The sequence below is a fragment of the Anser anser genome, assembly GCF_964211835.1.
Source record: "Anser anser genome assembly, chromosome: Z".
Taxonomy (NCBI): Eukaryota; Metazoa; Chordata; class Aves; order Anseriformes; family Anatidae; genus Anser; species Anser anser.
In genome coordinates, this window is record NC_139723.1 from 57,164,556 (window position 1) to 57,179,249 (window position 14,694).

The following is a 14,694-nucleotide window of genomic DNA, read 5'->3' on the forward strand; positions in this document are numbered from 1 at the left end:
CTGGTCTAGTGGGGGGTGTCCCTCCCCTCTGATTCTGTGATTCTATATCCTTAGCTGTGTAGTTACAGCAGAGCAAGAGTCATAACATATTGTATGTAAGAAGTCAGTAAAATGGTAAATCTCGTAATAAAGTGTTCTATTCCCAAAAAACTCTAAAGAAAATTGACTCTTTATCAATTCCACCTGGGGAAACACTCAGATTAGTACTCCACATATTGCATATTTAAGGGGGTTCTGGGAAGACTGACACATATATGCACCTGACATTAGTATACAAGCCAGAGAATAAGAACTTTTCCTGCTGTCCTAGAGGGCTGTTTGCTGGCTAAAATAAACTGCTACCTTCACTGGATGGTTTGAGACCATTTCCTAACACAATTGATATATCTGTATATGACTATTATTGTCACTAGTTTTTCCAGTAAGTCAAATTTTGTCTGAAATTTCAGATTATTTTTTTAAAATCATTTTAAGATTTGACAATATTTGAAGATACACAGTAATACAAACAGATGAGTATTTTTAACAGCAATTTGAATTTTACAGAGCTCCAGAACTAGCTGCCACTATGAATAATTATAGTTGCATCTACACCTGATCATGTTCACAGGTAGATCACATTGAAAATTAAATATTAAGACTCATCTAAAGCCTTAACACTTTTAGACATTCAACAGTGTTGCTTCTGAAGAACAACACAAAAAAATAGGGTAGATGACTCACTTATATTAATAAAAATATATGGTTTTTTTAAGTTTAGAAAGCAACTTTTTTCTAAACATTTTAAAGATGTTCTAACATGTCATAATAAGGATACATTTTCTCAGATTTCACCTCTTAGCATCTAGAATGCTGTAATAAGAGATGTTTAAAACAGCAAATTAACTACTGTTAAATCACACTACATAGTGATTTCTACCAGGAGGAAGGAGAAGACAGCAATGAAATTCCTATTAGACAGAATAGCTGTGGTCAAATCTGACATGAAGCATGCAAAGCACCATTATATTCATTAAGTTTCTCTAAGGTAAGTAATAAATAGCTGCGATAGCTTGGCTCAGTTTTTTAAGATTAGATTCCCCAAATCTGTTAGACATATATTTTGCAGCATCTGTAAACGCTGAGTCAAATAGCAGGCTGAGTAAAACACTGATTTGTTTATGTATCAATAACCTTACTGCTCCCTCTTATCAGAGAAAATAAGAACTAGAAGAATTAACACCTAATACAGATTTATTCTAGACTGTCAATCTCAATCGACTGAATCATTTTTTTAGCCAATATGATTCTTAAATTGAGTTTATGTCTCAAAAAAAAAGAAAGTAATACTAATTTGTACTCCTGCACAGCAAAACAATATTTAGCAAACCTATATGCCTTCCAAAAGACAATGAAGACATCTGCAGTTCCAGGCACCATCCAGCAATTCCAGAATGCTTTGCAAATATTAATGTGTCTTCCTGACAATAGAAAAGAAACCAGAATACAGACAGGCTTGTTTGTCAAGGTCGCATGGCAAGCCACAGTTAGAACTGAGACTTGAATATATTTTATTTTCAGCTCCCAGCTCCAAATGGTATACTTTATTCCTAAACTGAACAGAGGGAAAAGAGAATGATTTTCCCATGTGTCTTAAAAACACATTTATTTCAATGCTGTCCTTAACAATCCCAATTCTATCAGAGAGAGCAAAAAGAGGGCAGGAAAACATTAATGAAAAAAGATAATGATATGATCCTACCATGTATTGGAATAGGTAGCATAATAAAATTCAAATAATTTCCAGTGATCTACTTATGTAGCTTACCTCTTAATAACAGATGCTAAGGAAAGAAATAGTAGATATCCCACATTCTATCATTGTTTAAATCCATACCAATTAAACAATAGAGCATTGTAATTATTGTGATTAGAAGAAAAAAAGCAAAAATAAAAAGAAATCCTGTCAGAAACAATGCAAACAAAGAGCATCCAATTAGAACAAACCTCTATGCATGCAGTGTAGCCTTAAAGAATTGTCCTTTAAGCATCATTGCAAACAGCTAGCTACCTTCAAATCTTTTAAAGTCAGAAGAGTTAATGGCTGAATTAATTGTGCATTAAATGGTGTCCTAAGTAACTTCTAGGTTATATTTGTGTAGGTTTTAGCATCTCTACATGCCATATGAGCATTTTTCCACAAAAATCCCTACTAGAAGTCTAAACCTAATCAATGATTAGATAAGCAGGCAATGATCTTTCTAGCCCACTACTCATCATTAATTTGTTCTCAGTATTAGTTGTTCAATTAATGTCATGAAAACTTCCTTTTAGCACTACCATGAGTTAGAGAATAACAGATGAATATTTTGGTTGATTAATTATGCAGGAAGGATTTGTTATACTTCAAACAGAAACAGAATTACTAAGTAAGAAGGTATTATTTGCATATAGTTTGTGGCTACAGCTTCAGTTTAATCTGGCACACAAAAATTCATACTTTATGGTATTGCATTGCACAGCTTTCAAATAAGGGAAGATGACGAAGTATTCAAGTATTAGAATTTTGGTGAATATGGTATTTTTAGTGGTTCTGTTCTATTTATTGGGCTTTTACAACTTGAACACCCTAGCAATAATGAAAATCTTATTTAACAATGGCATGTCATAAATAAGGTTGCCTAGTATCTTCTGATTATTACATTTCTCTTGCCACTTGAAATTCTTCAAGTAACATTGCCAGAACATAAAACAATTTAAAATCTGATTACAAATAAATAAATAAATAAATTGCTTCCGGATGAGAATTTTATTACATATATAAATACATACTGTATTTAAGTACTAAAACCTTCATTTCTAACAAAAACAGCTTTGATCCTGCAAAAACCAAATTTCTTATCTTTTGGGGAATTCATCCAGCAGGCATACTTCTAGCCCACTTATTCTTGCAAACTGTGAAGTAGTACTGTAAGAAAACAATTTAGAATCTTAAATTTGTTTGAAATTTCCCCTCAGGCACAGGAACATTGATACCTGCTTCCAAATATAACCTGTTCAGTAATTGTCTTACACCAATATCTTAGAAGGATTTTATACAATGTTTTCCTTTTCCCACTACCTTATTACTTTATAGTGTTTTTTTTTAAAAAAAAGCTTAAAAGTCTTCTTTTCAAGGACAAGCAGGGCATCCTCCATAAACAGAACATTTCAGAACATTTTTTTTTCACTTGAAACTATACAGCTGAGAATAAAGTTGTGTTGACACATTGAGAACACAGACTTTGTGACACACAGGTTGTCTGGGTTTGGGAAAGTAGGAGAAGAGGTGGACATAAAATGACAGCAAGGCAGAAACAGCAGAACCCTCTAATACATTCTCCTCTAATACATACAAGCTGCATGGAAAGACTATCAAATTTTTTCTGTTTAGACACCAGCATGTTCTTCACACAGAACATCTTGCATGCCTATGAACCACACCCCTCAAATCCTACCAGAATAGTCAACTGGCAAGTTGAGCAACGCTCAACTATTCAAATTACTCAAATATACAACTTGCAAAAATGTAAGAGTTAAAAGAGTGGAACCAGAGTATCACATATTTTACCCGCCACAACGAAGAAAGAGTAGCTGAACCAAAGGAAAACTCATTGCATGAAGTACGCATTCAAAATAGAGTTAAACAACTCCTACACATTTTAGGAAGAAATTGAATGTGTTTCTGTTGACTAAGGCTGTCATACAGAAAAAAAAAAATTTCACTGATGTGAAACAAAGCCCCTTCTAGCAAGTACCAGCTTATCAACAAATACATCATTGTCATTAAAGATCCTGGAGAAACATCTGCCAATAGTCATGGAAAACTGAACCCCTTCCTGGAAAATATGAGTTACCAAAACAAAACAAACAAAAAATAGATAAACAGAAATGCTCAGTGTAAACAGAGACTGAATTCAATTTAAACTCCTAATGCCTTGGGGAAAAAAAAAAAAAAAGACCATTCGAAGACAAGAGAATTCCCTTCCACTCAAGCAGAGACAGAAATTAAGGCATAATGATCTGGACAATGATGTAAGGTTTTCTGACTTACAGTTTCTAAAAGAATGATAATCAAATGAAGGACTTGACAGAATATGATGACTAATATTCCTGTTGCTTCAGACAACTGACCATGCCCTAGAGTTAGGAAAATAAACATTATTTCACTAATCCCCAGAGGGGTTTTACTGCCCTACTGATCATGGCTAAGATGCTGACAACTGTGGATATAAGGCAAGAATGTTCCTTAAAAAGATCCAACAATCCCATTCCAATGGTGGTCAAGGTTTTCAGAGAATGGTAAATATATATCTATTTAATCTGTTTACATGTTCAACAACTCATAAAAGAAAATGATTTACAGAAAACTAAGTACCACCAATTGTTACAATAGGTAAGAATGATTATGAAGCTGGTACACAGAGATCAGTGCGGAGCACTAAGAGTCATTAAATCAGAAACTGAAAGCCCTTTACTAACTACCCATATTGTTTCCGACGTCTTTGGCTCAATACATTTTATTAAGCCAGTCTGTTACAGGAGTGCTCTCAATCCATTAGCCCTTCTTCTTACAAAAGCTTGATATAGTTAATATTTCCAAGTATCAGTACTACCTGGAATAAAAACACTGACTTTCTAATACCATATTCAGAACTATGCAAGATGGTCTAATTACTAGATTCAAGAAATGTCTGGTAGTAAACTACACAGACAATAAAATTAGACAATTTTGAAAAGAAATAGATTTTATTCTGAGATTGACTTTGTGCTGCAATAGATATGAGTTTATTATTGCTATGCAATACTGGACTAATGTCCGGAACTAAAGAACTTCAAAACCCACACCTGTACAACTATCTGTAGAGAACAAATGAAAGAAAAGAAAGTCACATACATGCATGGTCTTTTTCCACACTCATACACACGCACAAGATCCTCCAGCTATTCTCTCAAGTTGGAAAGTTAGTACTACCAAAGATTTGTGTGGTTGCAAACCATGTATCTTTACTGTCTTGGCTAGAAGACTACATTATTAACCTGTTTATACTAATTTATACCACACACCACCACAACTCCTCAGTGCTAACAGCTTGTGAAAACACATGGTCAAAACACTACTGTCTGCATTAGTCTGCCAAGGATGATTCCTGACATGGCAAGTGTGCTTAAACTACCACCCTTTACTATGCTTTAGTATTTTTAAATTTGCAGACAATTAAACATATGTGCTTACTGGCAAGTTTCCCTAAACATTTTTGTAATATGGACAGGGCAAAAGGCTATGAAAGTGAAGATGGAAGCCTTACATTCTCCTCTAGCTTGGGGTATGACTCAGTAGGAGGAATTTCTCAAAAATGTTACTAAAGACTGATCATTTATAGCAAGTAGATTCAAAAGGCATCACACTATATTATGACAATTTTGCCCTTTTCACACTGTATGCTTAGTTTAGTATTTTTCCTTTTGCTTTTTATTATTATTATTATTAAACAGAATGCAATAAAGAATACATGTCATTTTTGTCATTCTTTATTTTGGATGGCTGTAGAAGATAAAAGAATCGTTTAAGGTCTATATGCCTTCTTTCATAATTACTTTCTAAAGTAATCAGAACTGCCATCAGCCAATTGTTCCCTACGTTTTGACGAAAGATCAGGATTCTACTTGTGGGAAAATGACAATATGATATGCTTGTTATTGAATTTTTCTGCCAAATGAATAGGAGATATTTTCCCCACAATACTGCAGGGAGATAAAGAACTTCTGTAGTCACACTATCTAATATAAACTAATGAAGCTTCTATAGCTAAACCAAAAATACGTCTAGTTCCCTTGGCCCCAAACTTCAGATGAAGAGTTCATTACAAGTAACTGCTTGACGATTTCAAGATAATCAGGTAATCAGCTTTACTTCTTCATAATCAGCTCATCTGGGATATTAAATATGAGTATTTTTAACTAAGGGGTTTAGCTGAGCATAAAAACAAAAATACTGTGTTTCTGATGCTGCCACTTCCTTAATATTTGGTTTAATCAAATAGACATAAGACTTTATACATGGAGTTCACATTGCTGTAGATTTTACTTACAGGCCAAAAAATCTATTATTTTACTGATTTTATTCTACTCTAAAAAATACAATTATTTCACCTAAAATAAATAAAACTGTTATTGAAATTTAAAGGCTTTAACTTCAGAGAAATATCTTGCTTACACTTCATGCAAAACAATATTACATACATGCTTTTCACTCAGAAAAGCCTTTACAGTATGTCTGCGTTTGGCAGAGAGAGAATTGATAAGACCGAACAAATGGTCTTGTATGATATCCTGATGGCTTTTTAATCTGTGAAAAGTCTATTAATCAGACAGAACCTGTCCAAAGAGAGAAAACGATTTCTACATCAACTCTGTATTAACTTCCAACAGTCCCATACATTTCTATAAGACATTCCATCCACACTTGCAGCTAGCCTGAAATCTGTCATAAAAAAAAACTGATATCAGTTCCATACGCTGGCAGGTAGGAAAAAAACAATCTAAGATAATTCAACCTCATTCTGGCCAACTGTACTTCTGGTTTCAGAAGAACACATCTGTATGCTTTATACAGTCACAAAAAAAGGCTGTAAATATAGATGTGTAAAAGGAAATCAGTATATGCAATTCTTTTATTTACGCCGTGAAAAAATGCCTTCCTATTATGATCTATTAACTGTAAAGAAGAAAACCCAGATAAATATATTCTCCATTCACAAATACATTCAGAAAAAAACATGAACAGCAGTAGCTGTCCATTAAGATATGCAAAAGCTATTTTTTGGCTGCTTGACACAGTAAATTGAAGTGGAAAAGAACGGGTTTGAAAGTACAGAACAAAAGTTCAATATGAAAAAGTCTTAACTGTTCTAACTGTACATGAAATACACTTGATATGGACTCAGTATTGCAAAACTGTAATGCTATGATCAGCTCAAGCCCTACTATGCCTTTAAACTCTACAAAGATAAGTTTCCTCTCTTCACAGCAGACAGTTAAACCATTCCTGTTAAAGGCAACTACTTCAATGTAGTAGCCAACCTAAACAATCACTGTTTGTTTGTCATTTCCATCAGTTTTAACAGATCTTTTCCTCTTTTACTGAATATCTAACACTTACATTCTGCATCTGTTGTGATTAAGAATCCAGCTCTACAAATACTATTGAGTTCAAATTCAATGCAGCATCCAAAGTTCTGGGCATTTTCATTCCATTCAGATTCACAGGAGCTTCCCCTCTAAGTTCAAGTCTGGTATTCAAACGTGAACACTCTTCATATTGCCCTCAAAGTATCATCACTCTCATTTGATTCAGGCAAAAGCTATAATTATGTTCTTGCATTAACATGATTATTCCCAAAAGTAAAGACTGATGTCAAATTACATATCTTGATGATTTAGTAGCAGGACCAGCAGAAGAAATTAAACTATGAAGGGCATAAAACAGAATATGTAAATATCTTCAGTAAAGGATGGAAATGACCATGGAATTTTTATTTTTCACCTAACATTTTCCTTAGTCCCTGTTAAACATACATAAGTGCTTTAAGTTGAAATTCTAGAAAACAGCACTTTAAAAGTTTTGTGTTCAGCATGGGTCTCTGAATACTTAATAGGGTTATTTTTTATTTATATTGCATGTGATAAGACCAAATTAGATCATTAAATTTTAACATTCCATGGAGAAATGATAATGGCTTTCTGATGATGTCAGAATAGTTAGTATAAAACTTTTGCGTTTACTTTTCCAGTGTGATCAGCATCTTGTTTTATTGTGCAGATGTCACTCTACCAAATTATCAGATTGTTCCATCTTTAAGTAGATAATTCTATGCCATATGTTTGTCTAGGAATTAAGATTCTTGTATCGGAACATACCATATTGCTCTCTCCCACTAAAATACAGTTAAAGAATTAATGCTTAATAGACACATGCAGTGAACATCAAACCTGCCTCAGGGGAGGACATGACACAGAAGGAGTAAGGTTGCTTGATGCTCTTTACAACTGTAACCAATCCTAGTCAAAAAAAAACTAGTAATTTAATCTCAAGGCTTGCACTATCAAGAAATCATGACAGAGAAGATAAAGGAACAGTGAATTACAGTCTTTGATAAGTTGTCCTTAAAATTACCTTCTGAGAAAACAAATAGTTTCTTCAGCTTCTGTTCATTTTCAGTGGATGCACCATGGAATAAGGTGCTTTGTGAATACAGGTAGATTAAGAGGAAAGTAAAACTGCATTCAAGGGACCCAAATGGAAAGCAACTTAGGTAAAAAAAAAAGTTCCAAATAAAGACTGAAACATAGATTAAAAACATCGGGTTTTTAATCCAAATTGATCAGAAGCACGTGAAATTTTTGCATTACATGAAAAAGAGCAGCAAGGAATTTCTTAAAACAAGATGCACGCCTTCTTAAAACCAATTTTTGGGAAACATACTTATGAAATACTCTCTCTTCCATCCTGTACGCTCTGAAAAGGCACCATGCACACTTCCATATTCTTCATTATTGCGTACAAGGAAATACAAGAAATCCATTGTATTTTCTTCTGTATGATTACAGTTCTTTTTTTTTTTTTTTAGAATAACATTCTTCAGTAGGATGTCAACTGTAGTAAACTGCTAAAAACCTCTATAAAAATCTTGCATTCTTAAGCACAGTATCAAGTAGAATGAAACAGATCATCTAACAAAAGGACAGCAATTACTGCTGCAATTTCCACAACCAACCTCTTCTGATAGGTACCTACCAAATGAGGCCAGGATCGTGAGGATTGTTTCTTTTAATGTTTACTTCTTTCAGGCTGATTACAGGGGGAATTGGAAAAGAAAAGAAAAAAAAAAAGAAAGAAAGCAGTACATTTTAAGTACTAAAGGACATCTATTTAAACATCCACGAGTTACTTTTCCTGTTTCCTAATGACAGCTTTTCGGCAGGCTGAGATTTTATTATTGTTCCATTTCTGGGGATAGTAATGAGGAATATTCTAGCTTAAAGGAACAAAAACATCAAGTGACTCTAATGACAGGAAGAACAGCAGAACCCAAAGGCACATTGAGGCTTACAAATCCAGTGGCCTTCTATGATGGAGGGACTGCAGTAGTGGACAAAGGAAGAGCTGCTGATACAGCTCATCTAACTGTACTTCTGTAAGGTCTCTAACAGAGTCCCCTGCATTCTTGCCAGTAAGTTAGAGGGATATAAGTCTGATGGATGGACAGTTAGATGAATAAAGAATTGTCACAATAGCCACATCCAACTAGTATAATCAACTGTAGTAACTATAGTAAACAGCTTAACATCAAAGTGGAAACTAGTAATGAGCACTGTCCATAAAGTGTCCATGCTGAGACCAATACTATTTAGTATCATATCTTAGAATCGTATAACAGCTTGGGTTGGAAGGGACTTTGAAGATCATCTGCTTCCAGCCCCTCTGCTGTAGGGAGGGACGCCACACACTAGATGAGGTTGCCCAGGGCTTTGTCCAGCCTGGCCTTGAACACTTCCAGGGATGGGGCAACCACAGCTTCTCTGGGTAACCTGTTCCAGTGCCTCACCACTGTCACCGTGAAGAATTTCCTCCTAATCTCTAATCTAAATCTCCCCTCTTTTAGTTTAAAACCATTCCCCCTTGTCCTATCACTATCTGCTTGAGTAAAAAGTAATTCTCCATCGATTTTATAAGCCCCTTTTAAGTACTGAAAGGCTGCAATGAGGTCTCCCTGGAACCTTCTCTTTTTTAGACTGAACATCCCCAGCTCTCTCAACCTTTCTTCACAGGAGAGGTGCTCCAGCCCCTTGATCATCTTTGTGGCCCTCCTCTGGACCCGCTTTAACAGCTCCACATCCTTCTTGTGCTGAGGGATCCAGACCAGGACGCAGTACTCCAAGCAGGGCCTCACAAGAGCAGAGCAGAGGGGCACAATCACCTCCCTCCACCTGCTGGCCACCCCTCTGTTGATGCAGCCCAGGATGCAGTTGCCCTTCTAGGCTGTAAGCGCACACTGCTGGCTCATGTTGAGCATTTTGCCCACCAGAATGCCCAAGTCCTCCTAAAGGCTGTTCTCAATGAGTTTTTCTCCCAGTCTGGACTCCTGTATGGGACAACACCTTGCCCTTGGACTTGTTGAACCACATTAGGTTCACATGGGCCTGCTTTTTAAGCTTATCCAGGTTCTCTTTGGATGGCATCCCTTCCTTCACTTCTACCAGCTGCTCCACTCAGCTTGGGGTCTTCTGCAAACTTGATGAAGCTGCACTCAATCCCACTGTCTAAGTCATTGATAAGGATTATAAACAGTACCAGTCCCAGGATGGACCCATGAGGGACGCCATTTGTCACTGGCCCTCCACCTGGACATAGTGCCATCGACCACCACTCTCTGGGTGTGGCCTTCAAGCCAATTCATTTCCACTGAGTGGTCCACCCTTCAAATCCATCCTTCTGCAATTTGCAGATCACGATGTCATGTGCGGCCATGTCAAATGTCATGTGGGACCATGCAGTCAGTCTTCCCTTGTTGAAGCATGATCAGTCAGTCTTCCCTTGTTGACTGATGCAGTCACTCCATCATAGAAGGCCACCAGATTGGTCAGGTGTGGTTTGCCCTTGGTGTAGCTGTGTTGGCTGTCTCATATCATCTCCTTGTCTTGCATGTGCCCTGACATTGTGTAGACATACAGGAAACAAGAGACATGAGAAGCCTGACTGGAAGTGAAGACTGAGGCAAAGAACTTGATGAGTACCTCAGCCTTCCCCATGTCTGCTGGTACCAGTTCTCCCTTCTTATTTGTCAGAGGGTTACACTCTCCATGGCCTTTCTTTTCTGGCCCATGCACATACAGAATCCCTTCACGTTATTTCTTGCATCCCTTGCCAAGTTCAGCTCTAATTGTACTTTCCTGATCCCATCTCTGCACATCCAGACAGCATCTCTCTACTCTTCCCAGGCTATGTGTCCCTGCTTCCACTGCCTATGAGTTTCCTTCTTGCGCCTCAGACTGACCAGCAGGTTCTTGCTCAGCCATCCCAGTTCTCTGCTTGTCCCTGCTCACTTTCTTACAAATGGGCATGAAGGGTTCTTGCGCTCTGATAGAAACGTTCTTAAAGAGTGGCCAGCCCTTTTCATCTCATTTGTCCCTAAGGACATTGTTCCAGGGCATTTCATCCACTTGGTTTTTAAATAGCTGGAATTTCGCTCTTCGGAAGTTCAGGGTCCTGACTTTGCTCTTAGCCAGGCCCGTATTCCTCGAGATCACAAACTCAACTAGGGCATGGTTACTGCTGCCCAGCCTGCCTCCAGTCCTAACCTCTTTAATGAGTTCATCTGCATTGGTGAGCACCACGTCAACACTTCTCCTTTGGTTGATTTGTTTAATACCTGGACCAGGAAGTTATCCTCAACGGACTCTAGGTGTCTCCTGGATTGCTTACAGCCTGCTGCGTAGCTTTTCCATCAGACATCTAGGTAGTTGAAGTCCCCCATCAGGATGGAAGTGTGCGAGTGTGACGCTTCCTGTAGCTGAAGCAAGAAGACCTCACCAACAAGCTCCCCTTGATCAGGCAGCCTCTAGTAGACACCAACCACAGGGTGTCGTTTAATGGTCCAGTCCTGAACTTTCAGCCACAAATATCTTCATCAATGACATAGACAATGGAACTGATTGCACCCTCAGCAAGCTTTTACCACCCAGGTGTGGGTGCCCCATCACTGGATGGGTTCAAGGTCAGGATGGATAAAGTTTTGAGCAACCTGATCTAGTTCAAGATGTCTAGATGTCTGCCAATAACATACAAGGCGGGAGGTGTTAGACTAGACGATCTTTAAGGGTCCTTTCCAACCCAAACCATCCTATTATGCAACGACTCCATAATTTCTATTGCACAAGAAGTAAAAATGGGTGTTGGATCAAGGCAAGTTGGTTGGACTACATGATCTTTAAGTGCCCCTTGCAACTCTATTGCACAAGAAGCAACAAGTTGTTTTTTGGCTTTTTTTCCCTCTTTCTTGCATTCATATCTAGAAAAAAAATATGCCTAATTCACTCCTATCGGTTGCCTTTGCAGTGCCAGTTAATATCGATCAAATTTTAGCTATACCACATGTATTTTTCTCCACTTGGCCCACCAGGTTGGCATCTCTTATATTAAAAACAGAAAAAGCACTTTGTTATGTTTTTCCAAGCTGTTCTTACAGGAGCCCAATCTGGAACTTCACTTCCACCACACATAAAAATTTCTTTGAGATGTTGGCGTAAATATATTTATGGATTACTTATGTATTGCATATTTGTATGGGAACGGACACTTTCATGTTTACAAGGACAATATTTCTAAATCCAACAGGTCTACAACAGGACCAAATGACTTAGTTACCAACTACTTGAGCACAGTTTGATGTTCTGTACCCGTCCAACAGATTTAAGAATTACAACCACAGGGAAAAAGTCGGAAAGATAAAATGCAGTTACACACAGAATTGCAGATTGTTTTTAAATCCCACTTCTCTGTGCAAGCTACCCAGTTCTGCTCCAATAAACAAACCTATTCTTTTGAATCTGCTTTCAAATGAGAATTGACCCTTTCCTACACCTTTTTGAATTTTAACTTTTCTTTAACATCAGCAATCAGAATTGAGTAGATTTTTTGTTTTTGTTCTTTAACTTAAGTTTTACTATGGTCTTCTACTTTATTTAAAAAAATAAAAAAGTTCCTGATTTTGTCTACAGTTGCATTGCTTTACTCATTAACATCCTGTAGGGTTCTCACAGTTACCAGCAAAGTGGACCCAAGGAGACTGGAACTACTTCACTTCTAAGAGATGATGTCCCAGCTGCCAACAGCAGTATTTGTTACCTATTCTGTACAGGTCCATTTTTTTTTTCAAGCAATTAAATAAGCAAATGAAATTGAAGTATTTGGTGATAACATAAATGCACCAGAAGCTGTGCTATAGCACTCTCGAATTTCTGCCACAGTGCTGCTTAGATTTACAAGATTTTTTTTTTCATAGAAGGTACACACCCCTGAAGTCTTGAAACAGCAATGCGCAGTTAAGAGATAACATTTTAGTAAAAAGACTTCCTTTATCTGTCTCTCAAGTAAAAGGCTATGGTTTCAGAATTTTAATACAGTGGTGATTAATTTCTTCATCAAACACAATATAATGTCTATTTTAAAATACCCATGATATCAAATAATATCAAAGATTTACCAACGAGGCAGTTCCACTACCACCATTCCACACCTGCTTTGGCCCACATTTAATTCACAGAATGGGTATTATTGTGCTCAAGATTTCCCACCCTTCCAGGTGAATATTTATTTGTTCAAGTAGTATTTCTGGGTTTCTTGGCAACTACAAAACAATGGCACCTGTTTTATATTTGAATAAAATGAAAAACAGCAAAAGTAGATTTGTAATGCTTACAGGCAAAGGAATCTGTCTCAGACTTTTCTGCTTCCCCTAACAAGACTGTATGATGCATCCTGAAAGTTGACAATTCTCTCAGCCTATTAGCCCACAAGAGGATTACAATGCTTAAATCTGTAACTGGTCTCAAACTACCCACTATAATTGGTAGGCCTGTCTTTGATTCAGAATCTGTGACTGGTAATTAAAACAGCCATTTCTCAGCTTTTTTAAAACAAAAAAAACTTTTAATCTTTAAGGAACAACATAACTCTGATTGAAAAACAATGTTTAAACAATCAAACACTGTCTGTGTATAGCTGTTTTTCACCAGTTTATCCCAATTGTCTCACATTGTGCAGTGCTCATTTCTACATCTGCCTGTTTTTCTCTAAGTAATTGTAAAGCACTTCCCAGAGAACAATACTTTTTTTAACTATTTCAATTGTTTGAATTAACCTCTCCAAGCAAATACATCATTTTGAGCTGGGCTTGGAAGAAATGCTTTCACAATGAAAAATGTGTGGATTGTTTCTTACCCTCACAGCTGGGAGATTCAGTTATTTAATCATTAACAATTGCCTGGTGGTAGCTTCTTAGCAGACTTGCTACTGAATTACAATAGTTGTGTATGCAGCACACTTCCAATACAGTCATATGGTAGCATTTTCCTTACTGCAAGATCAGGTTTAATACAGCGGTGTAGAGTTGCTTTGCGTCTTTTACAGAAACAAATTCAAACAGAAAGTAAAGCCCACAGTAGTTAATCTTCTCTCCTTATGTTAAAAGCATAGTGAGGTGCACAATATATACAGTAATATCATTAACCAGCTGATGTACACTACAAGAGTTAGCAGTTGCAGGTTCAGTTATTATATATACATATATAAATATGGTTTTCAACAACAACACTGAGTTTCTGTAATTTTAATATAAAATAGTAATTCCTCCGCAGATGAATGAATTAACGGTCACCACAGAACTTTGAAATCAATTATGAAGTCAAGACTTGAGGAAAAAAAAACACCAACAAAATCAGCGAATGAAGTCAATGTATATTTAAGTACATTACATTCTCAACAATGTCAAGAATAGTTTGTCTGTCAATACAGGGGGCTGGAGCACCTCTCCTACGAAGACAGGCTGAAGGAGTTGGGGTTGTTCAGCCTGGAGAAGAGAAGGCTCTGAGGAGACCTCATAGCAGCCTTCTAGT

The 14,694-nt window shown here is 36.9% G+C and overlaps 1 protein-coding gene and 1 long non-coding RNA gene across 9 annotated transcripts in view; both read right to left on the reverse strand.

The window, feature by feature from the left end:
• The window catches only part of KDM4C (lysine demethylase 4C), a 286,621-nt gene that overhangs the window by 141,236 nt on the left and 130,691 nt on the right, over positions 1-14,694 (reverse strand). The gene's annotated exons all lie outside the window — the stretch shown is intronic.
• The window catches only part of LOC310889318, a 61,084-nt gene that overhangs the window by 4,861 nt on the left and 41,529 nt on the right, over positions 1-14,694 (reverse strand). The window contains exon 1 of the long non-coding RNA XR_014576514.1: positions 1-14,694. This exon is cut by the window's right edge and continues 41,529 nt beyond it. This is a non-coding gene — a long non-coding RNA (uncharacterized lncRNA).